The following is a 27,402-nucleotide window of genomic DNA, read 5'->3' as shown; positions in this document are numbered from 1 at the left end:
AAAAAACACACAAGAGCCACTGTAGAGCTCAACGGCATGGAACCGAAACTCCTCCTCCTCTCTTATCTAGAGCTCATTTACGCACCGTACTGTGTGTGTGTGTGTTTGTGTGTGTTTGTGTGTGTGTGATCAGCTTTCCTTGTCGCATTTGTTTTTTTCGACACATTTACACTTGTCAGAATCAAAGCGATAAATATACAAACATACTATAAATGCATGTGTTTTTTTTATCTACCCTGAGTGAGGGGTGTTGCCATATTGAAATTGACGATAACCGTGATATTTAAAAATGAAATATTGATATCATATGATAATATTGTTTAAATGATCCAGCATCTCTTAAATCATTTTATATGTACAGTTATGTACGGTCCGCCAGAGTCCGACATCATAACTGCGACCATAGCAACGGTCTGTTATACATAGCAACGGTCTGCTATGAAGAAATAACAGACTGTAGAATGCAGTGATTGACCAATCCGAATCGAGTATTCAACATAGCCGTGAAATAATATTAGTTAACTCATATAGCAATAAGCTGCTGGAGAAATAATGACCAGCAACGTTTTGAAGTACAACAGAACACACCACACAAACACACAAACACACACACATACACACCATGTTATGCTGAATCATTTTCAACAGCTAAACCAATCAAAGCCTTGCATTATTGAATCATGTGGATTTCAATGTCTCTCGCCATAGCAACCAAACAGTATCTGACAGGCCATCACCGGGGCAACGTTGTGACATGCCAGGTAATGGAACCTGTGTCACTGACATCACATGCACGGGAAACACTTCATTATGGGAGAGGTGTGTGTGTGTGTGTGTGTAAGGAAACCGCTCTCTACAGAGCGAGCATGCTTTCTGTCATGTCTCATTTCCAAGATGCTGTAATTCTGTAATTGTACAAGGCATGCTGAGGGTGTGTGTGTCTGTGTGTATAATATTAAGGTGTGAATTATTCCCTGTAGTGCTCCTTGATTCTGCAGCACTGAAACACTAAATAAATGTTGAACTCAAAGGAGATAACAGTTGCTTAGTGGATTGTTTATTTGGGGGTACATAAAACAGAGCTATGACTAAGCTTCAGAAATATCTATTTGAATCTGCTCGATTTCCTTCCCCTAAAGGAAGACATGTCAGCCTATAATCCACAACAATTTCAAAAACATACTGTAGATATTTTGCTACTCTCTCAACTTGGTACCAACTGTGATCCATACATGATAATCAAAGTGGAAGTGAAGTCCATTATTTTCTATATTAAGACACCTTAGATTTGATTATTGTCCTTACACACATACCACAGGTAGAATTTGTTTGTAAAAAGTACTGTAATCCATGGTTGAGGAAGATTTAAATTGTGACTTAATTGGATTCATGAAGCATCAGTGTTTCTTGCAGTTTAATATACCATACATACTAATGTTAAACTGTTGACCTGAACTCATGTGTTTTTTTCATGCCAGCCAATATTAACCAATAGGCTTCTTGTCACTTTGTTTACAAGAGCTCTGTTACAGTTTCTTGTTTGAATCATGACCCCTACAACTACAATTTATTACAACTTGGGTTTTATTTCAGTTCTAGATATGATAGCATCAGAATAATTGATGAGATGCTGAGGAGGTGAGATAGCTAAGAAACATGACATTCAACTTGACAAATGGTCTAAACGGATTTATTTGGAGGTAAAGCTAAAGGTTTGTGCACGACTTTGGCAAGTGGTGGGTTGAACCAGGACGTCTGGATGTTTACAAAGCACAGTTTGGGTTATATTGTTCGTCTTGGTTTTCTCTTCGAAATAAGTTCGGCTAACCTGTTTTTTTGTTTGTTTGTTTGTTTGTTTTTTCAACTTGATTGTCTGACATCTTGAGTTTTTTGTCCCATTGGGTCGTTTTTGTTTTGCGATGTTGCCGTTCCCAGATCTCAGGAAATTACTTTGAGTACAGTAATCATCAGAACCGATAAAACGATGACCCAAGCCACGAAAATACAATTCCAGTTGTAATAAGCTGTAGTTTTGTTTTGAGCACTGCCCTCTAGAGGTGTTGGTCATTGTTTGCACCCAAATTTAAGCCAAACCCAGCACTGCAGAGTAGAATAAGGCTTTAAAGTTCCCAAGGGGCAATTTCTTACGTACAGCTGTCAATAATAATGAATATAAACACAGCAATGAATGAAAACAACAATCTGATTCGTTTCACTTTCAGTTCAGTTCCCCATCGGAAAATATTCTAAATATAGCGTACTCTTAAACTGATATTGATTTTTTTTTACATGCGCCTTTCTTTTAGATGGCTAAAATATGTTTTGCTGCCAGCCCCGTCCACAGCAGTACCGTATATAGCTTTGCTCCCATGCTGGTACTCCTGTCTGTTTCTCCAAGCTGAAGGCGTTCCGACCTTCATCTACTGTATAGGTAATACACTGACTATGAATAAGTACCTCATACAACCCCACTTCAAAAACACCCAAAATATCCCTTTAACAGCTCGTCCTGTAAGGCTTAGTATGTTATAGAAATAGGAAGAAGATGGTCAGCAGGAGCAGGTGAAAAGAGCACCCACAGAAAAATGCTGGATTATACCGTTTGATTGACAAGTGATCTTTAGAAAGTGCAGCACAGAAACATGGCAGCAGTGAAAGCTTAGCATCACTGCGGCCTGCGGAACTATAAGGCCCTCATGTGGCTCCGCTGTCCGACATGGTGAACGCATTAGTAAACTGAACCACCGGCGTGTCCCTAAAATACACTTTCTTATCAGGGGTGTTTCCTTTTTGGGTAAACAGTCACAATAAAAGGCTCTCCTTCTTGCGAGTGTGTTTCAGGGAAATGTATGTATAATATATATATTGTCAGTTTGGGTTTGTTTGGTTTGGGTTGCCAGGATGTCTGGTCTGGGTGCGTTTGATTCGGTTGTCAGGCAGTGCCTTTGGACTGATGTGCTGTTAGAGACCATCACCTGGGACATGTGATAGCTTATCAAAGTCTGAGCAGCCCTTCTGATGCACACGCACACACACACACACACACACGCACACACCTTTCACCTACTAGAAGAGGGTGAGTTTGGTGTGTACGTGTCTTTGTGTGTGTGTTAGTGTGTGTGTGTGTGTGTGTGTGTGTGTGTGTATGTGTGTGTTACTCTAGTCGTCAAGGGAACCCTGGTTGGAAGGACAGTTTGACGTCTCGCTTGGCATCATGGGAGACGGCTGTCACCTGACGATGCTGCCACCACGGAGATAACCTTCAGGGTGACAGCCGAGACAAAGACACACACACACACACACACACTCGGAGGAATGTATACAGGCAAACGTACACACACACATATGGAGCCACATACATGCATGACCGCTCAAACACACACCGCAGACTTCACCCGCTGAGCTAAACACAGTGAGATTGATCCTAATTAGTGCTAATCAATATGTTGATTGATAGTTTTCACCGCAAAAGAAATCGCCCGACCTCCAACAAAGAGAGGTCAGAACATCCTCTCCTGATTCTTTACAAAAGTCTGATAATCAGAGTACCATGAAACAACCTGTCACATTTCCATCAATGAAAAGACAGTAATGAGAATCTCACAGGGAAGCTCCGTGAAGAAATGGTTTATTTTGTGAACACATCTCATTTTCTCCGCACGCTGGTGGCAACAAAGACTAACATGTTGTGGTGTCAGCATGTATTTGCTTGGCTGTAGGAACCATGATTGTCCAGTGTTTGTATGTCTTCCTGGTGGGCCAGTGAAGAGCACACGTTGTTGCTTCTGTCAGCGGTGATGACATTTCTACTCACAGTGCTGATGATTCAACTTGTGGCATGTTCCAACCCTTCACCAGCAAGGATATAGCTGCAGTGAAAATACTATTTTCCCAATATAAACACATTGCACAGAGTGCATTCTCACCAGAGTGACCTTGTTTGATCCAATCACACTACAAAATACCACTTCCCTTATAATTTTTTATATCCATGTCATATCTCTAAAAGGAATAGTTTGTAACATTTAGGGGGATCTATTGGCAGAAATGGAATATAACATAAATAACTATGTTTTCTTGAGTGTATAATCACTTGATAATAAGAATCGTTCTGTTTTAGTTTACCTTAGAATGAGCCATTTATATCTACATACGGAGCGGGTCCTCTTCACGTAGCCGGCCACCATGTTTCTACAGTAGCCCAGAACGGACAAACCAAACACTGGCTCTAGATAGGCTATTCATGTTTTGTACGTTTTGCGTTGGCCACCTACATGCTTGGCACATGGGACACGTTTTAGTTGGTTGCAATATGCAAAGGTGCAGTGTGTAGGATCTGGCGCCATCTAGCGATGAGGTGAGGAGATTGCAACCAACTAAGGCCTTTCCCGTGTGCCAAGCGTGTTGGAGAGCTACGGGGGCCAACGCAAAAATGTGATTGGCCATCAGTTGTTTTAAGAGTAGCATAGGTCATTTGGAGCAGAGCCAGTGTGTAGAGAGTGTGTCGGAAGTGAGTGGTGAAGCAAGAGGGAGAGCAGCGGCGACAGGAGCGAGTAACATTTTCGACTCCGGCCCAAGCAGGAAAAGTTAAGAGTTTGGTTTGTCCATTCTGGGTCTACTGTAGAAACATGACGGTGCAACATGGCGGACTCAGTGAAGCGGACCCGCTCCCAATGTCAATATAAACGTCACGTTCTAAGGTAACGAAAACACAACGATTCTCATTTTCAGGTGATTATACACTAAAGAAAACATACTTATTAATATTATATTCCACTTCTGCCAATAGATCCCCCTAAATGTTACACACTGGTCCATTAAGTAAAGTGACTTCAGTAAGTGGACTCTCTTAAACAAATCTCATGTTTCAAAACTATCATTGGTGTTTGAAACAGAGCAATTTGTACATGTGATCTTGTAATCACTGGAATCTTAAATACAGTACACATGATCTTTAATGTTTTTTGTTTGTGGGAGAGTGCCCAATCTTTTAATTTTTTGAAAGATGTGTTATGTCCCATTCTTTTTCTCCCTGGATGCAAGTCATTTAAAAGTAAGCATCTGTCAAGTCTGAGTCCTAATACCATATTTTAGATTTTAACCAGCAGCAACACTTTAAACAACCCTGTCTCCTACAAATCACATTCATATGCTACTCATTTATTTTGTTTCTTGTGCCTCAAGTTTGACTTTCTCAAGAAGACAATCTTTCTCTAACCAAGATCTGTTAGCTGCTCTATTGTTTCCTCTTGATGAGGGTTTATTTCATACAGGGCTAGCAGTATAATTTTTACTTCTTTTTTTGCCTCAAGCTTTGGTGAGGTTTCTTCTTTTCTTGCATATTTGGGTTCAGCTCTCTCTTTGTTACTGTCGTGGATTTTCCCGTCATGTCGACAGGTTATCATTTTACTTTTTTGTTCGGCACTCAGGTAATTTCACCTTTTCCACCTTTTCTGACAGAGCAAATCAATACAGCAGGAGCACTCTAACTAGTAGCTTTTATTTCTAAATTACTGTGACCATGAGGAGTTTTTTAGAACAATAGAGAGACTTGAACAACCAGGCTTGTTTAACAGAAACTAGAAACTGACTTTCCTCTCTCCCTCGGCTCTGTTTAAACCCAGATTTATTATACAGAAAACAAATATCTGTATGTTCAGATCCAAAAAGACGCATTTCACACTGGTGAAGAAATAAATATTGACTCTCTTGACGTCAAGGGTTTAAGGGCTGGCACAGCTAATATCACCGTTTTAACAGATGTTAAAGTTTTACCAGGTGCTAATGCCAGTGATTTATGCGGCGTTAATCTTAACAATAAAGGGTAGTTAGAATTTCAAATGTGTTATTCTTCAGCTAACACACACACACACACAATGTGAGAATACAGGCCCGAGGGCTAACGGTAGCCTTTCCAGGGGTTTAGGAAGCCCCGTCGTTTTCCTGCGGTGCTGCACTGTCATGTAGATGTGACCCAACGATCATCTCCTCCATTCAGCACGCCGCCTTTGTTTTAAGTCCCCGCCCTTTATGTGCATGTGTGTGTGTGTGTGTGTGTGAGAGAGAGTGAGTCAGTGAGTGTGTGTGATGCATGTGTGCGTAATAAGTAAGTACGTAATTCAGTAAGTAGGTAAGTATCCCTCCCAGCATTTCCTGTCTTATGGAGCTCAGGCGGCGTTAGCCAGGGTTAGCCGAGGCTTTAGCACCTGCTGTCACTGCTGCAGTCCCACTCACTTGTCCAGACACAACGGCTTTAGCTTGGAGATGAGGATTACTGCTAGTAATGTGTGCTAAGAGCATTAGCTCGGGCCTGGGTGGGTAATAGATTGTTAGAAAGCATCAGACAATAACCAGGAACTGCCTTTATTTGAATAAAGTTGGTAGCGCCAAACCAAAAAGCTGGAAAAAGTTGGCGAAATAAAACTCATATGTGTCAAGGAGAGTTCCTCTTTTAGAGCAACACGTGTATGTTACATGTATGTGTAAATGTTAGAGTCCGAGCCAGTGAAACAGCAGAGGAAAGTGGACTTTATCAGCTTATCCAAAATCCCGGAAACAGAAGTCATTAACCGACTCAGCTGAGATTTTGATGACACTCGAACATGTGTCTCATCGGTCTTGAAAATTATATTTGTATGTATGCACTCACTGACCCCAGAGATTGACAGGAAGTTGTTCATTTCAACACATCCTTAGATATAATAGTGTACATAATATAGTTCCACTGTTGAATTTAAAGAATTCAAGTCAGATGATCAAAACCAAAGGACATCTTTTTGCTTTGCATGACCACATGAGAAACCTATTAGCTGGATTCTCAACATGCACAGGGCCGTCTTTACACTCCTTTAAACTGCTGTGTGAGTGGAAACGGTGTGCATCACCTTGATTTTCCACCACTAAATTCAACTCTGACCCAAAATGTAATTGAAAAAAAGGTGGAATTTTATTGGTATCAAATCTGGCAACAAATTAGAACGGATAATTTAATTTTGTGTAGCCCAGAGTTAAAGAAATCTGTACTTATCATACCAGGTTGGAATTGGCAAAGGGTCACAAGCAAATATCTGAGGATGTGGATTCACCAGGTTAAATAAAAAAAATTCAATCACGTGTTTCACATTCTGATTCAAATAAAGCTGAGATAGCAAACCGATCAAGCTGCTTTGTGTGATGTTAAGAAAGCATTCATTTAGCAGATTAATTAGAAAGAAAAGAAAAAAGTTGTGACCCGGCCGCATGAAAAAAATAGTCGAGCCAAAACCAATCAGTGCCCACCAGCTCAATAGCAATTACGTTTTCTCATAAAACACCACAGTATGCCAATAAGTAACTCGGTAATGGAAAGATGAAAACTTTTACACACATCTGAAGTCACTTTGATACGTATGAAAATATTTAAAACCAACGCTGTACACTGCTCTAATGCTGAATCATCATATCACTCCTCCACTGATTAGCATTCATCCTCCACTGGTGAGAAATATTATGATCACTGGTCTTCTGGAGACCACTGGTTTGACTGGCAGACACAGATACACACACACACACACGCAGAGACCTCTCAGTGGGTGCCAGCAGCAGACCAGGTAATGATGGCTATTTCAGTTTCTCTACTCCTGATGTTCACATTGACTGGCAACCTCACACTGAGACAGATAATCTACTCTCCTGCCTTTTTTCGCCTTGTTTGGGAGAGAGGCAAATAGGAAGTGGGCAGAATACTCTCCTGTTGTGTATCAGCGGCGTGCCACTCACACTCACCCCTAGGATGCTCACATGTGGATGAGCAACACACACACACACACCTGCACAGAGAAAAGAGTTTGTATGTTGATCAACAGAGGAAAAGAGCAGAAGAGGCGGCAATGGAGAGGAACAAACGTGAGTCAGAGAAAACAGAGCAACAAATAGACGATCATTCATGAAGAAAAGGGAAAGATGAAGCAAACAGAGTGCAAAGGAAAGCTAAAAAAAAGAAGAAAGAGACACAAAGTGACACACAATGATCCAGTTAATAAAGAAAAGGTTTCCAAAATGAAGATATCTAACAAAATAAATCTACACTTAGCTGCTACAAATCTCCACAAAGACATTAAACTCTAGTAGAAGTCCTTGCCCCAGTAAAGGAAAAGAAAACCCTCAGGATCAGACGCTGTGACTTTATAATTGAAAAAGGTTGTCATAGAAACTCATGGAAAGAAAGACGCATCTTTAAGTGTCTGTTGACTCTGCAAATAAAACTAAATTGAAGATGAAACTGATATCTTTACAGTCCCTATCTGATGTGTATTTGACAGCCTTTCCTGACTAATCAGATGCAAAACAAACAGACAACAGCTGTACAAAGTTATACTAATTCTCATTAATTCCCAAGAGGCAACCTAAGTATACATGCCTTGCTATTAATGCAACTGACTCTGAAAATACAATCTGCAGTAGATGCAGAGAGAGAGAGCGAGAGAGAGGGAACGGAGGAGGGTTTCCGCGTTTCCTGCTGAATTGCAAAGCGTCTCGGTGTGTAAAAGACACAAGACTAATCACTCTCATTGTGGCCTATTTCCATGGTAACTCTGCGCCGAGCGGTAATTTAGCCTCGCTAGCTAACGACACAGAGCGAGTCATTATCTTAGCGCCAGGCTAGGGCCTCCTATTTAAAGATTCACACCATGAATGAACAATTAGAGAACAGATTGGCCTAAGTGGGGGAGAGACAGGAAAAGACGGAGGGAGAGAGGAGACCGGGCCAGTATGTGGTCACCCCTCTGTCCATCCATCCATCCATCCATCCATCCATCAAGGGATGCCCTGTGTACGGCTTTAATTTACACCATTGTTGATGTGCTCACCTTTCAAACAGTGAAGAGGAACATCTTCACATGTACATACTGTACTTTATCATCCAGTCCATTCAAATTCCATGTACCGAAGCTTTGACCGTTGCCATGGTATTCAACCTCCAAATCACAATTCGGATGCTTTGTTTTTTAATTGTTTATATACAGTATATATATAGTATAGTATAAATATGTAATAATAATGTATAAATCCCCAAATAGCCCATGAAATAAGGTAATAAGTAAACTATTAAATGAATCGATTTGAGTGATTTTCTAAGAAAAAATCATAAAAATTCTCTGATTGACAAGGAAAAAAATTGTTAATTGCAGCCCTAATCAAGATTATATATTGATTTTAGGGACAAAATATCTCTTCATTCACTTCCATGTTGTGCTGCATTCCTGATAATGTACACATTTTTGCATCAAAGTTAGACTCATAATAATAAATGTGTAATGAATAAACTGGCCGGCTGTTAGTTTAGGAAGCGCAGCAGAGTTTTCTATGGGCGGTGCACGCATTTTAAACATCAACATCGCAGTCGATCATGTTCATTTAATTGTGAGAAGCCGAAATCTCGATTAATATTGGATTAAATGTGCAGCCCTACTCAGAGGCATTCATAGTGTCGCAGGTTTCAAACAATCACTTTGTTTGAAACATACTGACACCTTAAACCTCAAACACAGAGGTTGAACGCCGTCATCCTGTTGATATGGAAGGAAATAACAAATGACCTATTTTATTGTTGCGTTTGGAGGACCATCCGTCCATCTATCCATCCCTTCAGTTCCACAGTTCACACCCCTCATGTGTCTCCTGTTTCCCTCCCAGATCCCTGTTGTCCTTTGGTGTACCCCTCCAACACACACACACACACACACAGCCATCCCAAACCACACCACGGCAACCCTCCCCAAGGTCAGCATCTTATTCAAATGGTACTCTCTCTCTCTGTGTGTGTGTATGTGTGTGTGTGTGTGTGTGTGTGTGTGTTTTAACGTCTCTCTCTCTCTCTCTCTCTCTCTCTCTCTCTCTCTCTGTCAGGCCTTTTGTGTGTCTCCTTCTGAAGAAGCTGTCAAGCTGTACTGTTTAATGGCTCACAGGAGGGACAAAAAGCATACTTTGTTTTGTTTTGTTTGCCTGCCGTGGTGTTCGGCTGAGGGAGTGAGTGGAGGAGAGAGAGAGGGAGAGAGAGAGAGAGAGAGAGAGAGAGATGGGGGAGTGAGGGGGGTAACATGTAATTTACTGTTTGCCCCACTCTACTGTACATTGCTTTAGTCATGCTAATGCTGCTCTTTGTCGGGCTGAGGAGATAGCCATCAATCAGCTGTCAATTGGTCAATTGAAAAGAAAGAGAGAGAGAGAAAGAGAAGGCCCCTGTTCCCTCCCTCCTCGTCCTCCTCCTCTTCTTCTTCTTCCTCTCTGCTACCTAGCGGACTTGGGGGTCCTGGGAAAGCCTGGCAGCTGGATCCGGATCTGGATCTGGAGTCCAGGTGGAGGGCAGGAGGAGGAGGAGGAGGAGGATCTGAGGGCAAAGCAAAAATGCGAATGGATAAGAACTAAGTCTGTTTTTGTGTGGTCATGATTAGCTGTCTGTGTGTCAAAAGCCCCTCCGAGTCTTTGTTATCTTGTTGTTGTTGTCAAAAAGCATTTAAGAAGCAGTATCTAATTGTAATATGACACCTCAGTACCACTCACAGCCGTCGGCCGCTGTCAGCAGAGGATGAACCCTCTATTATGCTAGCTAATGTTAGCGCTACGATAAGCTAACAGGCCCATTAGTGCCAGTTCATTTAGCTCGTTAGCCGAAGCCTCGGGGCTGATGACATTCATTACATATCATTAGTGCACAATTAACATGTCTCACTCAGGCGACGTCGCTCCCAATGTTACACGACACTTTTAATCATGTTTTATGAAATGTTTCCGCTGGCGTGACATGATTTATGAGTTTTACATGACAGGGCGTTCATTACATTACCCAGCTGTAATCATAAAGGGCTGCTGCAGACCGATCCCAGGTCCAGAGTCACAAACCTGCTCCGTCCTTGTGACTGAAACTTGAGAAGTAGTTTATTTACATTTTACATTTTTTTTTTCCTCCCCGTCAATTCACTTTTCATTTTATTGCTTCCTTCGCTATTAATCTTCTAGAAATGCAATTTACATTCCACATTCCAGTGTGTCAAGGTAACATTTCTGAAGCTGATTCAGTTCTCACTTTTAGAAGATTACGGAGAGTACATTTCTGTTTTGAGAAAAAAACTTCAGGATAGTAACAGTCGAGATGAGGTGTGTCAGATTTCAAATACTTTTGAGGTTAGTTTTGTAGTCCATAGTTGTGATTTGTTGGACTGACGACCCAGTTTTCGTTCAGAAATGTGTATGATTTTGACACTAACTGTGGCAGACAAATGCAGTGGTGGAGAGTACGAATTCTCAGGTACTGTGCTTGAGTACAATTTTGAGGTATTTCTACTTTACTTTATACTTTATACTACATTTATTTGACAACTATAGTTACCATTTAATTAGCAGATTGAGACTTATATTTTAAAATATGATGAATTGTTAGAGATTAAACTTCCCAACAGTATATAAAGTACTTAAATACTTTGACTATTCTGCTGCATAATGAGTACTTTTTCATTTGATACTTTAAGTACATTTTGTTGATATTACTTTGATACTTTTAGTAAGATTTTGAATGCATGACATTTACTCAGAGGATTTTTTCTACTGTTTTATGGCAAATTATATTTCAGCATCTGAATACTAAATATTAGAATAATCAGAATATTTTTTGTAGTGTTTTTAATTACTAGTGTAAAGCACAATACCTTTTGACCTTAGGTATGATGTATCAGGCTCCAAAAAGTTTGCTTAAGTACATTTACAAATCGGTTCTTTCAAGAAACTTAAATTCATATGAGGGTCGGCAGATTTGGCTAAAATTGATATCACAAGCTATATATAATAAAATCACAGAGCCCTCAAAGTCCTGAGAATTGATATAATATATTGGTTTTATGTGCATAAGGTAATAACCTTGGGTGCCCCAAATAAAATGTCAAATATAGGCAAATAACATATAAAAGGATTCAATTGATGTTACATACAACAAACTGTCACTAGTATTCATCACATTAGAAAAAGAACCACTAAATCTAAAAACTGATTTTGATCGTTTTTAATTATAATTTGCTTTGTATCAATAATTTAAATATCAGTTTTGTGAAAAGATAACATGATTATTTTACTGAAAGTCGACAGCCTTTATCATTAAGCCCCAGCTAGCCTTAATGGTGCTCTATGGGATATTCAGAGCATTAATATAGTATCAAACAACTATTTGCTTTATAAACATATAAAGGAGTAATGTCTACCTGAGTAGAGACTGAAGTCACTCTCCCTCTGTGTGTTGTAATCTGCACTTTTCCGTGCTTTGTTGACATCGCCGGGCCGGCTGCTTTTAGTGCATGTTCATGCATGTGAGTGTGCCCCACTGGCTAGATCACGGCCGCCGCTCTGCACTGCTGTCATATGGCGGTTACAGCTGATATCGCCGCCCCGACCGATGGCGCCGTTGCGGAAGCGTAGCGCCCGCCCTTTAGTTCTCACCCAGGTTAACACTGTTAACTCTGTCAGCACTGTTGCAGTTTTTTTCACTGTTAGCACCATTAGCTAAGAGCCACCGGCTCTGCTGTCGCCACGTTGAGAGCCATGTGTAAGCAATAGTAATGCTCCCAATCTTGCATTTAGCACCTTTAATTTAGATCAGGTCACTTAGATAATCTGGATTTGATCCTTAATCCAGAAGATTGTGTTTCGTTAAGAATTTCATAGAAAGTGAAATTCATAATTTCACAAGCAATGTTTTGCATCTTATTTTTTAAAGTGAAGTTGTCGTGAAGTTGCTTTAACAAGTTCTTGTGATGGAGAACCTTGAGAAATCCTTTATGTACATAGATCTAAGAGTGCATATGAGCCAAGACAGTCCAACACACATACACACACACAGAGGTACAAACAGTACTATTCTCTTTTTTTCTCCGTATCACACCCACCCACTGATCCACACACAGACATAGAGAGAGAGAGAGAGAGCAGTATTGATTTTGCTGTCTCCAGGCTGTTGAGAGTGTGTGTGTACTTGTGTGTGTATAAAAGGGATTAAGGCCCTCGCTCGGCTGAGATACCATCAGCCATCAACCCTGCTAGTCCGCTTCGGGCTTTCCCGGCTGCCACATTGTCTATTCTGCTCCGCTATGTGAAAAATGTTGAATATCAACAATGGCTTTCAGTGGTGTATTGTTGAGTTTTTGTATGAACTAATCTTGCCTCAGTGAAAGAGACCTAGGGCTTGGACAAAACGTCTAGAGCCACAGCATTCTTAGCTGGCTCTCCCCTTGAACACTGAGCAGAAGGCTGGGGCTGAGGGAGGCAGAGTAGAGGGGAAGGCAGGCTGGAGGAGAGGCAGGGACAGGGAGAGCCCAGGCCGGGGTAGGAGCTCCGAGGCTGGGGGAGGAAAGTGTGAAGGTGGAAGGGCGGGGTGGACACAGGCTAAGGTGGGAGAAAGGTGAAGATGAGGAGAGGCCGCGATTAAGGTGCCATAGCTGGGAGAGGAATGCTAGGCGGGTTAAAGACGAGGGATAAGGTTAGGAGAAAGTGTCACATGGAGGAGGAGGAGGAGGAGGAGGAGGCCAGGTAGGCAAGATAAAGTGATAGTGAAGAAGAACTGGGAGACAACTGAGACTAGGGTGGCAAAGGTTGAAATAGTCAGAAATAAATCACGTTTGTGCTGAATGAGTGTTAGGAGAAGACTGTTTTTAGGCTGAAGAAGATGTCTAAACCAGTTAAGGTATAAGACCTAGACTGGGCTGGAGGTGAGACAGGTAGCAAGACAACCAGAAACCAAAATATGGGCAGAAAAAGTCCCAGCTTTACGAAAGGGGGAGTCTTTTTTTTGCTTTTCCTGCCATGGATGTAATGCATGATTTGGACAGCGGCCGACGTCCAATCAGACAACAGGACCGTAGGCCTTGTCATAACGACAACCATGACATCACTGCAAGGTAAGCTGACGGCTGAATGGTTGACCGAATCCGTGACTTTGTTACCGACACAGAATAGTTTGATTGGCTGATTGGTTTTAATTCCAGGTGTGGGTGCAGATGTAGAGAGTGTGAACTGTCAGAGGCCATGAAGAGTTTCCATGCAGGCTTTCCTGACTGTGTTTTCATGCAGATGTGATCTGGTAGCAAAATGCCTGCGGTGCAGCTCAGAGTGAGGTTTCTGTCCCTGTGTGTGTGTGTGTGTGTGTGTGTGTGTGTGTGTGTTGACATCTCTGTGGTCTCCCTCCACATGTCTCCTTCCTGTCCCGCTGCGTCTGATGAGGCTCCTGCAGATAGATGAAGAGAGGTGGAGCTCACATCGAGTCGATAGTGATCTTTTTTTTTCCACCGTTTGTATTGGATTCTGCTTTCAGATGTTCTTCTTGGAGTCATGAGAGTGACATCATGTTGTTATATTAGCAGTTTGAAACAGCTTTTCCTCAGTTTTCTTCATTATGGCAGAATACTAGTATACATTTACAGCATACTCAAAAAAACAAGTATGAATACTGATACTATGCATACTTTTCCTCTTTTCCTCTCATACCTCTACGCTGTCTCCTGACCTGCAGACGGAAATTTTGTGGGAATTGAGAATGATTTTACTTTGGATGTAAGACATTCAAAGTACAACATTTAAGAAGTTAAGAACAAGTTCAAAGCTTATTCTATATTTCTGTAAATACCCTTTTCACAATATGCTCAGGCTGCCCCCTCTTAGTCCGACCGATTAGTCGACTAATCAATTAATCGGTCATTTTGGTCTTAGTCGACTAAGATTTCTTTAGTCGATTAGTCGTTCTTTATTCTTTGTTCATGCTGAATGACTTATTTCCAAGAACTGTATGAGCACATCTCTGGTATACACAAGATTTAAAGTGGTGCTTTTGTGTGATTCTTTGTGGAGAAACTTGGTTTTACAAATCTGTCGATTAAACCAACTAATCGATTAGTCGACAAAATGGTGCTAGAGTGTAAGAATTTCTTTGGTTGAGGACAGAATTACAATTTGGTTCACAAGGTGAATATGTTAAAACGTGGGGTGGTACTTTTGGATTCTTCATATTTTTCACTATAGAGAGAGAAACACTCACAGAGGAGTGTTTTCACAACAAGTATTCTGATACTCTTCTCTGTGGGGTCTATAGGGGTCAACATAGTGTGTGTGTGTGTTTGTCAGTTTGGGGTCAGTGCCACGGAAACCTGGAATTGAGAGATGGTTGGCTTAACCCCTCACCCCCAATACACACATGCACGCACACACACACACACACACACACACACGGACATGTGAACATCAGTGCAGTCTAATCGGCAGCCCCTGGTGATTTGTCCTCTCAGCTTGAAGCCCTGTCATTCCTCCCTGCTCTCCTCACAATTACAGCCCTGAACTGAACTAGAAAATCTGCTCCAATCTAGCAATTAGTCCTGAGGCCACAGGCTGTGTGTGAGCGTGTGTGTGTGTGTGTGTGTGTGTGTGTGCTGTGTATGTGCTGTTTGTGTCCCCATCCTTGTGAGGACCAAACAGGAAGACTAAAGTTGGTGACATCCAAATAGTGAGTTTTGTGTTTCTGAGACATCGATATGTGGTTGTCAAATTAATATATATTTTTTGTCAACACATTAGTCCACAGTGGAGATGATTGTTAGCTAATAATAGCATTTCTCTAAATTAAAACCACATTCATCCTGAGCCCCTTCAGAGGATGCTGCAACTTCTTGCACTCCTTCCTTGCTTTATGTGCAATTATCAGAAACTTTATCTTTAGCTCCATTTACACTTGAAGAACTGCACTATCTTCCTATTTTGTGCTGTAAAGCAATGCAGAAGACTTTGTGCTAAATTGAGAGACCGAGGCTGATGATGATGATGCTGATTTTGTTCCTTTGTCTTATACATATACATTTTAAACAACATATAAGTTACTATTATTAACTTGTTGCAATTATTGTAAATGCATTTATCTCTGTCAGGGGTGAGTGTTAAGGACGTCTAAATGAAGATACAGTTCTCATGGCCCGGCATTTATAAAGGCAAGGATGTTATAACTTGTCTAAATTAAGTGAAGAAGACAAAGATTTTTAATGGATTTGACTCATTTTTGAAAACTTGTTTTATTTCAGGCTGTTCTCATACACCATTCATAGCTGAACCTACAAAAAGTAATGCGCTGTTATTTGTGTATATCCCACGAAATCAATTTGTATGTAATCCACGTAATCTTGAACCAGGAAGTATAAAGACCTACAAACGCAGCATAGGGAGGAGGTCAGGGTGAATGGGTGGGTCAAAAAACACTAGAATTCACCCAGGAGACCGATGTTTGTGTCCCGTATGGAACCAGAAGTCAACGTTGATTTATTTGTCACGTAACTTTCGTACCTAAGTTACGCCACTTCCAGAGTTATTTTAACTCAAACCACGATCTTTTCCTAAACCTAAACTAAGTAGTTTTGTTGCCTAAACCGAACCAAGTTGTTTCCTGTGAAGAAAATCAAAACAGTTTATTCTGTTAAGGCTGTATGCATGTAACGAGCATGTGTTGCTGGACATTCCTAGGTAAACAAACGAAAAATGAAGAATCATTTTTCAAAAGATATCATACAAACCGTTGTATGACAATACCACCCTCTTCAGTGTTTTGTGCTGTAGAGCAATGCAAAGATGTTGCACCAAATCCTAAATTATACAGTGTAAAGGCTGTTGATTTGTTTGCAAGTCAATTTATTTACATATAGCCCAGTATCAAAAATTTGCCATCAAAGAAATTGTACTTCTCAAAAGTGAATTAAAAGTGAAAACACTTAGTGCCTTTAACCCCTCAACCCTCTTGATGCAAACTGCATAAAAAAACTTGAAAGTAGTTCAACTTTAATCATACAAAGTACTCAAGAACATGCATAGCACCACTCAAATGCCAATTGATGACATTCCTGAGTAGCCTAACTTGTCCTTATTATAACACCATGTGGCTGAGACATGTATTGACCATGAGACTATAGATAAAGAGAGTGAAAGACAAGGGTTCAATAGGTTTAAAGTGGAGAGTCCTTATAAGTGTTGCAAATTCAAAATAAAGTACGAGTGTGTCAGGATGAGAGGATGAAGTGGACAGGGGAGCAGAGGAGTGCAACGTGGTCAGGATGGCGATGTGGTGCGGGGGTGGAGGGCAGGGTTTCGTGGCCAGGGGGAAGGCAGGCCTGACTGCGCAGCGACAGAGACGCTTAGTGCCGCCTGGCTTCCTCCTAAAGACTCGGCCTCCTTTTCCCCCCCCCCGCGCATCTCGCTCCTCTGTCTCCTCCGCCACCACTCTCTCCTTCACTTTCCCATCTCCTCCTTTTGTCCCTTCTCTCCTTCGCCCTCCAGTTCCTCCCGCTCGCTCTCTTTTTCTCTCCATTTCTCTCACTTCCTTAGTTTTTTCCCCCCCTTCCCTTCCTCGTCTGGGCCATTACAGACACTCAGCAGCGGGCGGAGAGGCGGGGGTGGGTGGCCGCGGTGGTGGGATGGGGAGATTGAGGCAGGGGGGGGACAAAAGCCCTGAGATGCAGCAGTCCGACGAGAGTGGCTGGCTTTGAAAAGAAGCCGGACGGCCTCTTAAGTGTGTGGACGGACGGACTCGGATAGACAGACAGAGCAGACTCAGCCCTTTATCCTCGTCCTTTAGCTGATGCCTGTTTTGGCCAAAAAAGCACATCATCCGCCTTGTGCCCTTCCCTCTATATGCGTCATGTTTTATCAAACACATTAAGATGCGATGGAGGGATAGGTGGAGGGATGAGGAAAAGAGGGTAATATAGCTGGAGGCCAGACACTTAAGAGGCTGACGGAGAAAACTTTAGCGCTCCCTGAGAGGAGAAGAGGCAAACACATGGATGGGATGGAAGAGCGTGTGCATGCATTTCTTTTAGAGGTTGCATCTCTTTTATTGTGCATTAAGACATTACACGTTAGTGTTCCACCATCCCTGCCGTGCAGCTGCTGTAGGGGTTAGTGTTAAGGGAGAAAATATTGACAGCGAAGTTGGATGCGGCACATTAAGAGAGCTGAAAGTGCTGCTTACAGGTTTTTACAAAACTGCTTTTGAAGCTGCAGCTCAGCTAATAAACCCACCACACTAAAACACCGATATGCAAACACGATCAAACTTGTTATCGTAATGATATTTTTGGTTTGGAAACCAAAAGCTTTTTTACTTTTTTTTTTTTCTTGCAGTTAAGAGATCAATAAAAAATAAAGTAAAATAATTTTTACAAATCCATAACTCTGTGTGGCGCTAATCTTTGTGACACACCAACAAGGACAAACAACACTTTTCTTCAAAAGCTTCAGTGGTAAACAGATGAGCTGAATGGATTTACTGTCCGACTCCCATCTCTTATCAACCTAATTCTCCCACCAATTATGGCGGTTTGTATTCGGCGGTATTATTTTACTCAGATGGGAGGGGTCCTCGAATGATATTTTCTGCCTACGTTTATTTACTTGTGTTGGCTGTGTCTTTGTTGTGGGTGGTGTAAGGGTATTATTATGGATTTGGCTCCGAGAGCTTAGCCGGTCTGCGATTCTGATATCAGCTGGACTTTGATCAAATGCAACAAGCTCTAAATCCACTTTAATCAGCGCGGCGTTAGTTTACCGACGAGGAGACTTCACAACGACCACAGCTCAGGGACGTTTCTGAGGAGTCGAGGGAATAAACACAGACTTATTGACACTTTTGTATTCAGGCTAATAAACTTTAATGAAGCTGAAGTTACATGGAAAACAATTTTGAAGATCAATGTTGTAATCTGGATACCAGGGTTTGAACGACAATGGTGTGAGAGCTCTTTGAAGTTTTGTGGATCATTACCAAATTATAATTAGTCAGTACAGTTCTGGTATAGTCGACATCTGAAACTATGTAAGATCACGTTAATTGTTTAGTCTCTTGTCTTATATATGGTGCTATATGTTCTTATGGTTTTTGTGTGTCAGTATTCCCAGAAATCACCTGTTATTAAGCCAAAGTGCAGCTGAAGCAGTTTCATTATTGCAGCACCTTGATGGATTTTTGTCTATATAAAAATGTTGTTTTTCATTTTCACATAAAATATCTCAAAGAAAACTATCTTTGCTTAGTGACATATATGACACAGTACAGCTTTTTTTTGGAAAGATGGTGATGGCAAAAATGATAGAATCATCAGGAAGGTGTGTCTGTGATTATTGAACATGCAGACACAATGCAGTGACTTGGATTATAACCTTATGTTGTCACAATAAATTGACATCCAGCATGTATTTGTGTTCTCAGTTTTGGTATAAAGGATGAACATTGTTTTAATAACTAGTGGATTAATATTTGGTAACTTAAAGGAGCAGTGTGGCTCTGGCGGTATCTAGCGGTAAGGTTGCACATTGCAACCAACTGAAGCCTTGTAAAGCGTGTAGGAGACGTATGGTGGCCGATGCAAAAATGCGAATGGCCCTCTTTAGAGTCAATTGCTGTAAGAGTAGCATAAGTTATTTGGAGAAGAGCCAGTGCATAGAGTGTGTGTGTGTGTGTGTGTGTATGTGTGTACGTGGGAAGTGAGTGGTGAAGCAAGAGAGAGAGAGAGTGGCGGCAACAGCAGCGAGTAACGTTATCGACTCCGGCCCAAGCAGGAAAAGATAACAGTGTCTGGTTTGTCCATTCTGGGCTACTGTAGAAACATGCCGGTGCAACATGCTGGACTACGTGAAGAGGACCCGCTCCCTATGTAGATATAAACGTCATTCCAAGGTAACGAAAACACAACGACTCCTATTTTCAGGTGATTATACACTAAAGAAAACATACTTATTAATAGTATATTCCATTTCTGCCAATAGATCCCCCTAAATGTTACACACTGGTCCTTTAAAGCTGCTATAATCAACATTTCTATAGGAGCAATGTATCAAATTATGAGGTTGTGTGAAAGGTACAGTTTACCAGTTTACAGTTTAATTGTCATTGTCATCACAAGCTAGCTATTATGCTAGTTGTCTGAGCTTAGAAATAGAATAGGAGTAGAACAGACATTCCCATTCAAATCAACATAGCAGGATGTGTGAGAGTGGCGGTCACTTTTATGTAATCCGTTGCCATCGCAATCGTTGTAGCAGGCTAACTTCCGTATAAACCTTCATATGTACCGACTTGCGATAAGTCGTGGATTCACTCTGCTGGCGTGACGTGTAACAGCGTCGGCGTCTAGTGTGTGAGTGCAGTTTAGTACCACCATGCCGGCTGTCCCTTTTATAAGTGAGTATGAAAGAAAGTATAAATTGAAATTGATCCGGCTCTGTGACTACCTTCACTGCCGGCTTGTCGGCACAGCAACAATGTATGACACACTTTACAGCCCCACTGACGTGTACTGTCACCATAACAACCAACAACAATCGCCATTGTCTTTTGACCGAGTCAAATGACCAAGGGAAACAGTTCAGCGTCCATCTCCCTGCATAGCTGTGCACCTACACACATAGTCAGTGCAGACGATTAACCCCTGAGATACTTGACCATGATTTTAGATGGCATGTTTGTGCATTACATTTTTATTCAAAGATTGTGTAGAGACAAATCTTAAAAATAAATACCACTTCATCCACTCTGTCTGCCATGTTGATGCTTATTTTGGCAGATATGTTTGTATTAGAGTCATCAGTAACACAGAACAGCTGAGTGGATCCTAAATGAATGAAATGTTTAAAAAGTGTTGCTTTAATAACATCAGAAAGCCATTCATCTTTTCCCCCTGTTTACTTAAAAGTTCTCTACACTAGAGCATTAATATAGCAGCACACAATTATTGTCTATGTAAAGATATAGAGGAGTATTATCTACCTGAGCAGAGAATGAAGTCGCTCTCCCGGCCGGCCGTGCCTTTTAGTGCATATTAGTGCATGTGAGCGTGCCCCACTGGCTAGCTCATGACGTTGCTCTGCACTGCTCTCATACGGCGGTTACAGCTAATAACGCCATCCCGACCGACGCCGTTGTCACAGAAGTGTAGCACCCACCCTCCGGTTCCCCCTCAGGTAAACACTGTTAGTGCTGTTAGCGCTGTTAGCCGCCAGCTCAGCCGTCTCCATGTTGAGAGCCGTGTGGAGGCAATAGAAATGCTCTGAATTTTGTATTGACCACCGTTAACGGTCGTTCACTGAGCCTTTAGCTTGTTGATTTATTTGTAAAAAATAAATTCCATCACTCTACATCCCTGAAACCTATATGTAAAAACCTAAACAAAATCAAGAATTTTTGTTAATCTCAATTTGAAAAAGTGGAGGCATGGCATTGTTCTGCCTGCAGCAGTGTATTATAGAGTATTAGACCTCAGTGTGTGTGCATATTAACAGAAGCATGGATAGACTGTCAAACAAAGAGGTTATAAGAGATGAGAGAGGATGGTTTTATTGCACAACAATAGGTTTATAAGGCTTAAACTGATCTGCAGCATACCTACAACAACGGCCAAACACACACACACACGCACACACACACACACACACACACACACACACACACACATGGATGCAGGCATGCACATGTATGCATACAGCAACCCCAATCAACCTGACCGTGTGCCAAAGTGTTACACACACAGTCAGAATAGCCAAATCCGGCTCGCCCTCTCCTAAGTCCGGCCAAGTCTATATACCGTTGCCACACACACACACACACTCACACACACACACTCTGCCCAACAGCCAAAACCCAGTGACACCCAGACCAACTCCCCATTTAACACCGAAACACACACACACATGTAAAATGTGACCACACAGCTTAGCCCCCCAGTAAGACCCACAGAGCCAACCATAGCTGTGTGCGTGTGCTCACGGCGGTCAGTACTGAGGCCTTTCCCTGCGGTTGGGGAGTGCGGATGGAGGGATGGAGAGGCAGAGAGAGAGAGAGAAAGAGGATTAGAGTGATATGGAGACAAAGAACAACAATAGTTTGTCACATTTTGTCAGAGAGGATTTTATGGAAAAGCTGATTTGGAGTCTGCCACCAACAAACAACGATCGGAAATATGGGATTTATTACTAAATCAGTTTGAGAATTTGCATGAAGTTTAACAACGCCTAAGTGTGTGTGATACTTTTCTAAATCAGTGTGTGTTCATGCAAAATCAACATCGTAACGGAAGTACATTTAAAGTTATTCTAGTTTGGATGTGTTGGTATTTCTTTCATGTTGGATACTATACTAATATAGTTTACATTAATTACTGTTAGTGATGCTTAATGTGATGTTTGCACATGACATTAACATTTCCTGCTGAATATGCATGGTTTTTGTGACTTATTATGTTTTTGGGGATTCTTTAAAAATACTGTATAGTTATATTCTATAGAGTAAAACATTTTAAACCTAAGTAAGCATAGTAGCTCATGAAAAATAGCAGAAAATGCTCCAAAATGATCTGTCAAGAATTCAATCTGAAGTTGTGGGTGAACCTTGTTGAAGACCCCGATAAAGCTGCAACAATTAATCGATTAATTGTCATCTATTTAATTAATCGTCAACTATTTTGATAATTGATTAATCGGTTTGAGTAATTTTTTTAAAAAACAAGTCCAAATTCTCTGATTGCAGCTTCTTAAATGTGAATGTTTTCTGGTTTCTTTACTCCTCTATGACAGTAAACTGAATATCTTTGAGTTGTGGACAAAACAAGACATTTGAGGACATCATCTTGGGCTTTGGGAAACACTGATCGACATTTTGCACCATTTTGTAGACCAAACAATCGATTAATCGAGAAAATAATAAACAGATTAATCAACAGTGAAAAATAAGTTAGTTGTAGTCTTAATCCACACCAAAAACTAATCACTTTGGCTCTCCTTTTGAGATATTTTGCTAAGCTAATACAAAGAAATGGCAATGAATATACAGCCTCCATAGAAAAAAAAACATCTGTCTTGCATTACATAAATTTAACTTATGTTTGAAGTAGGGCTGTCAATCGATAAAATATTTAATCAAGATTAATCGCATGATTGTCCATATAGTTAATCGCGAATAATAGCACTTTTTCTGTTCAAAATGTACCTTAAAAGGACATTTGTCTCCCTTTAATACCCTTATCAACATGGGAGTGGGCAAATACGTGCTTGGTGCAAATGTATGTATATATTTTGTTATTGAAAATCAATTACCAACACCAAAAAATTACAAATATTGTCCAGAAACCCTCACAGGTACTGCATTTAGCATAAAAAATATGATTAAATCATAACATGGCAAACTCAAGCCCAACAGGCAACAACAGCTGTCAGTGTGTCAGTGTGCTGACTTGACTATGACTTTCCCCAAACTGCAAGTGATTATCATAAAGTGGGCATGTCTGTAAAGGGGAGACTCGTGGGTACCCATAGAACCTGTTTTCATTCACATATCTTGAGGTCAGAGGTCAAGGGACCACTTTGAAAATGGCCTTGCCAGTTTTTCCTCGCCAAAAATTCAGCTTAAGTTTGAAGCGTTATTTTGCCTCTTTCGCGACAAGCTATGACGTGATTGGTACAAATGGATTCCTTTGACTTTCTAGTTTCATATACCGGTATCTTCACTCTCACTTTAAAACTGAGCCCGCTACAACCTAAAAATCGCAAGTTGCGTTAATGTGTTAAAGAAATTAGTGGCGTAAAAATGAATTTGCGTTAACGTGTTATTCCAGCTTGTTAACTTTAGTTTGAAGGGAAGTCAGTATATTATGTGATTAAATTACCCTGCAGAGGAATGTGTTAAACTTTCCATTGTATCCCTGCTGTCCTCTGAATGAACCAAATAAACATCAGTTGAAGGTGATCAAATAAAACAATTTGTGCATCTGTTGAAGGATCATTGCTCTTTTACCTCTCTGCTTGCTAAACGAGGCGTTACTGCAGCATCGACGCCTCTGAGGTTCAAGCCACTTTCATCCACAGTTTAGCGAGAATGTCGGCCGGGCAGCGGGAGCTTTCAGACACGGGCGGTGTGTGAGGGGGGAAACAGCAGGATCGGTTTGAAGTGAATGAAATGATTTAATGTTTCAGAGTCGGCCTCGCCCCTGGGGAATGGAACGATATGGGCTCCTAATTGACACAAGGTCAACTGCTTCCCTCTCTCTCTCTCTCTCACACACACACACTGCTTTCTATTTCACACTGTTTCTGTTTCAGCTGTCTCTCTCTCCGTCTCTCCCTCTCTCTCTCTCACACACACACACATTACAGTCTCGCCAGTAGCCAGACCAGTCCAGAACTGGCCAGTGCCGGACAAACAAAGGCCTGTGCTGTCTGCCCATAATGATGGATGACCACCAGGCTCATATTTTATAGGGATTTCACAGGAGTCAGTCCGTTCCCAGGCTGAGCTACAAGTCAATAGCCTTCTATGGGGCTTCCCAAACTCTCTACGACGAAAAAATGCTCACGAAATCTTGGGAAAAAAAATATTTTATGATTTTATTAGCTCTGAATCAGCCATTGATGGAGCAGCAGTTAGCGACAGCTGAATGTGATTAGCAGGAAGTGGAATGTTTTATTAGTGTCAGTATTAGCTGAGTGACAGAACCCCAGTGGTCATTATTGTTCGCTATTGGAGGCTGTGGGCAGATTATGCACAGCAGTCGTCATGTGAAAGTGTGTTTTGTGCTTTTAATGGGACTGCATTGCTGTGGTACCTTTTTTAATACAGTAAATCTCTGTCTTAACAGATCATTTAGTCTGTTATTGAGTCCTGAAATCTTGTTTTCTCAAGACAAGCTAAAAATGAGACACTAATGGGGTGGTATTATAACACTTCATTTCAAATCAACTTATTTGAAGCGTTTCTTTTTTAATCAAAGGCATTTTTCTTGATACTAATGCAGCTGCTTTATTCTATCATATTTTGATATATTTATCGTCATCTCTAGAAAATATAGATAGATAGATAGATATAAACAGTAAAGCCTGAATTGGGTGCTGTGGTGGCCTTGGGCTTTAAGATGCTGACCATGGTACATGGTCCATGGTTCATGTTTGGTCTGAGACCTTTACTGTTATTTCTTCCCTCATTTCCTGTCACGTCTCTTCTTTTCTCTATCAAAATAAAGACAAAAATGCCCCACAAACTTTACTGGTATAAAGAAAACCTGCATTTCGGAGAATGTTATAGTTTTGATAAAGAGTCTGTAAGGCCAAATAACTTGTAAAGATGGATCGTTATTTTGCAGACCAAAGAAACTATTAAAGCTGCTTTTCCTCATTTCTAATCCAGGTTTTAAAGATTTTCTTAAAGTATAACTTTGAATCCACTTTTTTGAGTACGTTAGATAAAGGGGCATTTTATTACAGGGACTGTTTGTAACTTCTTACACGTATAAATCATTGTGGGTCGGTGTCCCATGCGTGCTCGCGTGTGTCTACGCTGTTCAGACTCAGACTCCAACACAAACTACACGGAAACACCAAAACCGCAAAGTTATATCTAGTGAAGCCCGTCTGTTAAACAGTGTTAACTTTTCCTGCTTCAGCCTCCCGACCGGGGTCAGAAGACACAGGAGAGACCGTAGCTTTGGTCTTCAGGGTCGGAGTCTCTGCTGTATTCTGATCCCCTGGCTGCTTGCCTTTACTCACACACCGCGCTCATTCTCACTCGCTCTCTCGCTCCACCTCTCAGTTTGTGCAGAAATAAATGCTGCAGTTCCTCCAGACCAACAGAGGTTTCCCATTTCTTGTTTCCTGCTGCTGAGTGAAGTGACAGGGCTCCGGAGCAAGTGACGTTATCGTCTCCGACCAAAACTCGGGTGTCTCCCCTGTGCCTTCTGACCATGGTCGGGAGGCTGAAGCAGGAAAAGCCAACACTAGGATCAGCAGTGATTCATGGAGAGACCTTCGTCTGATCAGCTAACATTACTGCCAAGCAGCTGAAATATAGAGTGATATTGTTGTTTTAGCTGACGTGTGTCACCTCACTGTTTTGACCGATGCTCGTTCATGTCTATGTAGAGCGAAACCTTTTTGATCCTTTTTGTGCCCAGATCTTGACAAAAACGACTATATGTGTGGTTTTACTCGCAGCCAATCACCGCAAGCATTCTTTGATTTAATGCGACGTGTCATTGGCACACTACCGCAGTAGCTACAAGTCATAGAGCTGGGATTGCCTGCCTATACAAGGCTCTGAACACGGAGATGTCTGAGCCGGTGGCTAGCAGCTAACAGTGCTAACAGCGTGAACAGCAGTAACAACGGCAATAGTGATGACAGAGCTAACAATTTTAACCTGGGGCGGAACTGGAGGTTGTTACTGGATTTGTCGCGGTGGTCGGTGTTACCAGTGTTAAACGGTGGTCAGGCACACACCGATTACATTATGTGCCCACCGCCCCCACTGTCGTTTTGCTTTTTTTTTTACAGAAATAAAACCCATTTACTTCATTTTGGCATATCAGCGGCATGATAACAATAGATTGTGTCTACTCCATACGGAGTCTCAGCTCAGAGTAGCAGGAGTCAGATTTCACACACACGGGTGGAGAGAAAGTTGACAGACCGAGAGATGGCAGAGGGTTTCGGGTCAGAATTATGTCCAGTCTTATCGGTGTGACCTGCTGTATTGCTGTGCGTCTCAGCTATCACGAGCTACATGATCATCATTACAGGAGAAACATTTGGTCTCAGACACAATAACGTGGTGCTGCTCTGTTTGACTGTTGCAGCTTGTGGTGGAGCATCATGCTGCTGCCAGGGTCGAGGACAGAGTCTGTCCTCGGTTCCCTTTTGGATCAGGTCTCTTTTGCACTTTGGGTGTGGACAGATTTTCCAAAGGTCTGTTTCCTATTGGATCTAAAATCTTTGACCTGTGAGGACCTGTAGGTATTACCACAGGCAATGAAACCCACCAACACCAAAATAAGACTTTTTAAACATTTGTGAAAGTAAAAAAAACACCATCGTTAGCCAGATTCACTAGCGCGATTTTGCATCCCCAAACAAAAATAAAATCTGCCGAAGTTAAGAGACCCGCCGCAGATGTAAGCCGCGGCACAAAGAGAGAGAGGAGTGCAGGTGTCAGAGGCGACGCCACCAGATGATCAGCTCCCTCCATGACATTTTCCAACCCTCCGATTTATAACGGGGCAGCAAGAAAACACGTCTCGCACATCTGAGCAGCGCCGCGATGACATCTAATCAGATGCCAGAGGAGACGATGGTGTCACAGCTTAGAGAAAACACACTGATTCCCCACCGGCTGTATTGTCACTAAACGCGCTTCTCTCTATGGACTGTAAATGATTTAATTTGAGCGCCAGATGTGGCGTTTAGATTTCGCTCGCGCTCGTTGAGAGAGACAGAGGGAGGAAGAGCGAGGGAGAGAGAGGGAGGGATGGAGAATGAGGAAATTACAGGAAGGAGAGAAACAGCTTGGCAGACCGACAGCCAACAGCAGCCCAGGCACTT

The 27,402-nt window shown here is 41.6% G+C and overlaps 1 long non-coding RNA gene across 2 annotated transcripts in view; it reads left to right on the top strand.

Annotated features, from left to right (window-relative positions):
- Nucleotides 1-27,402, top strand: part of LOC119488415 — a 174,117-nt gene that overhangs the window by 67,767 nt on the left and 78,948 nt on the right. Inside the window, exon 1 of one of the 2 annotated variants that reach the window (XR_005206965.1) lies at nt 13,250-13,919. The exons of the other annotated variant lie outside the window; for it this stretch is intronic. This is a non-coding gene — a long non-coding RNA (uncharacterized LOC119488415). Of the gene's footprint in view, nt 1-13,249; nt 13,920-27,402 lie in introns of those variants that run through there. 2 annotated transcript variants of the gene reach the window in all.

This window comes from Sebastes umbrosus, chromosome 5, assembly GCF_015220745.1.
Source record: "Sebastes umbrosus isolate fSebUmb1 chromosome 5, fSebUmb1.pri, whole genome shotgun sequence".
NCBI lineage: Eukaryota > Metazoa > Chordata > Actinopteri > Perciformes > Sebastidae > Sebastes > Sebastes umbrosus.
This window is presented reverse-complemented; position numbering and strand designations above follow the sequence as displayed.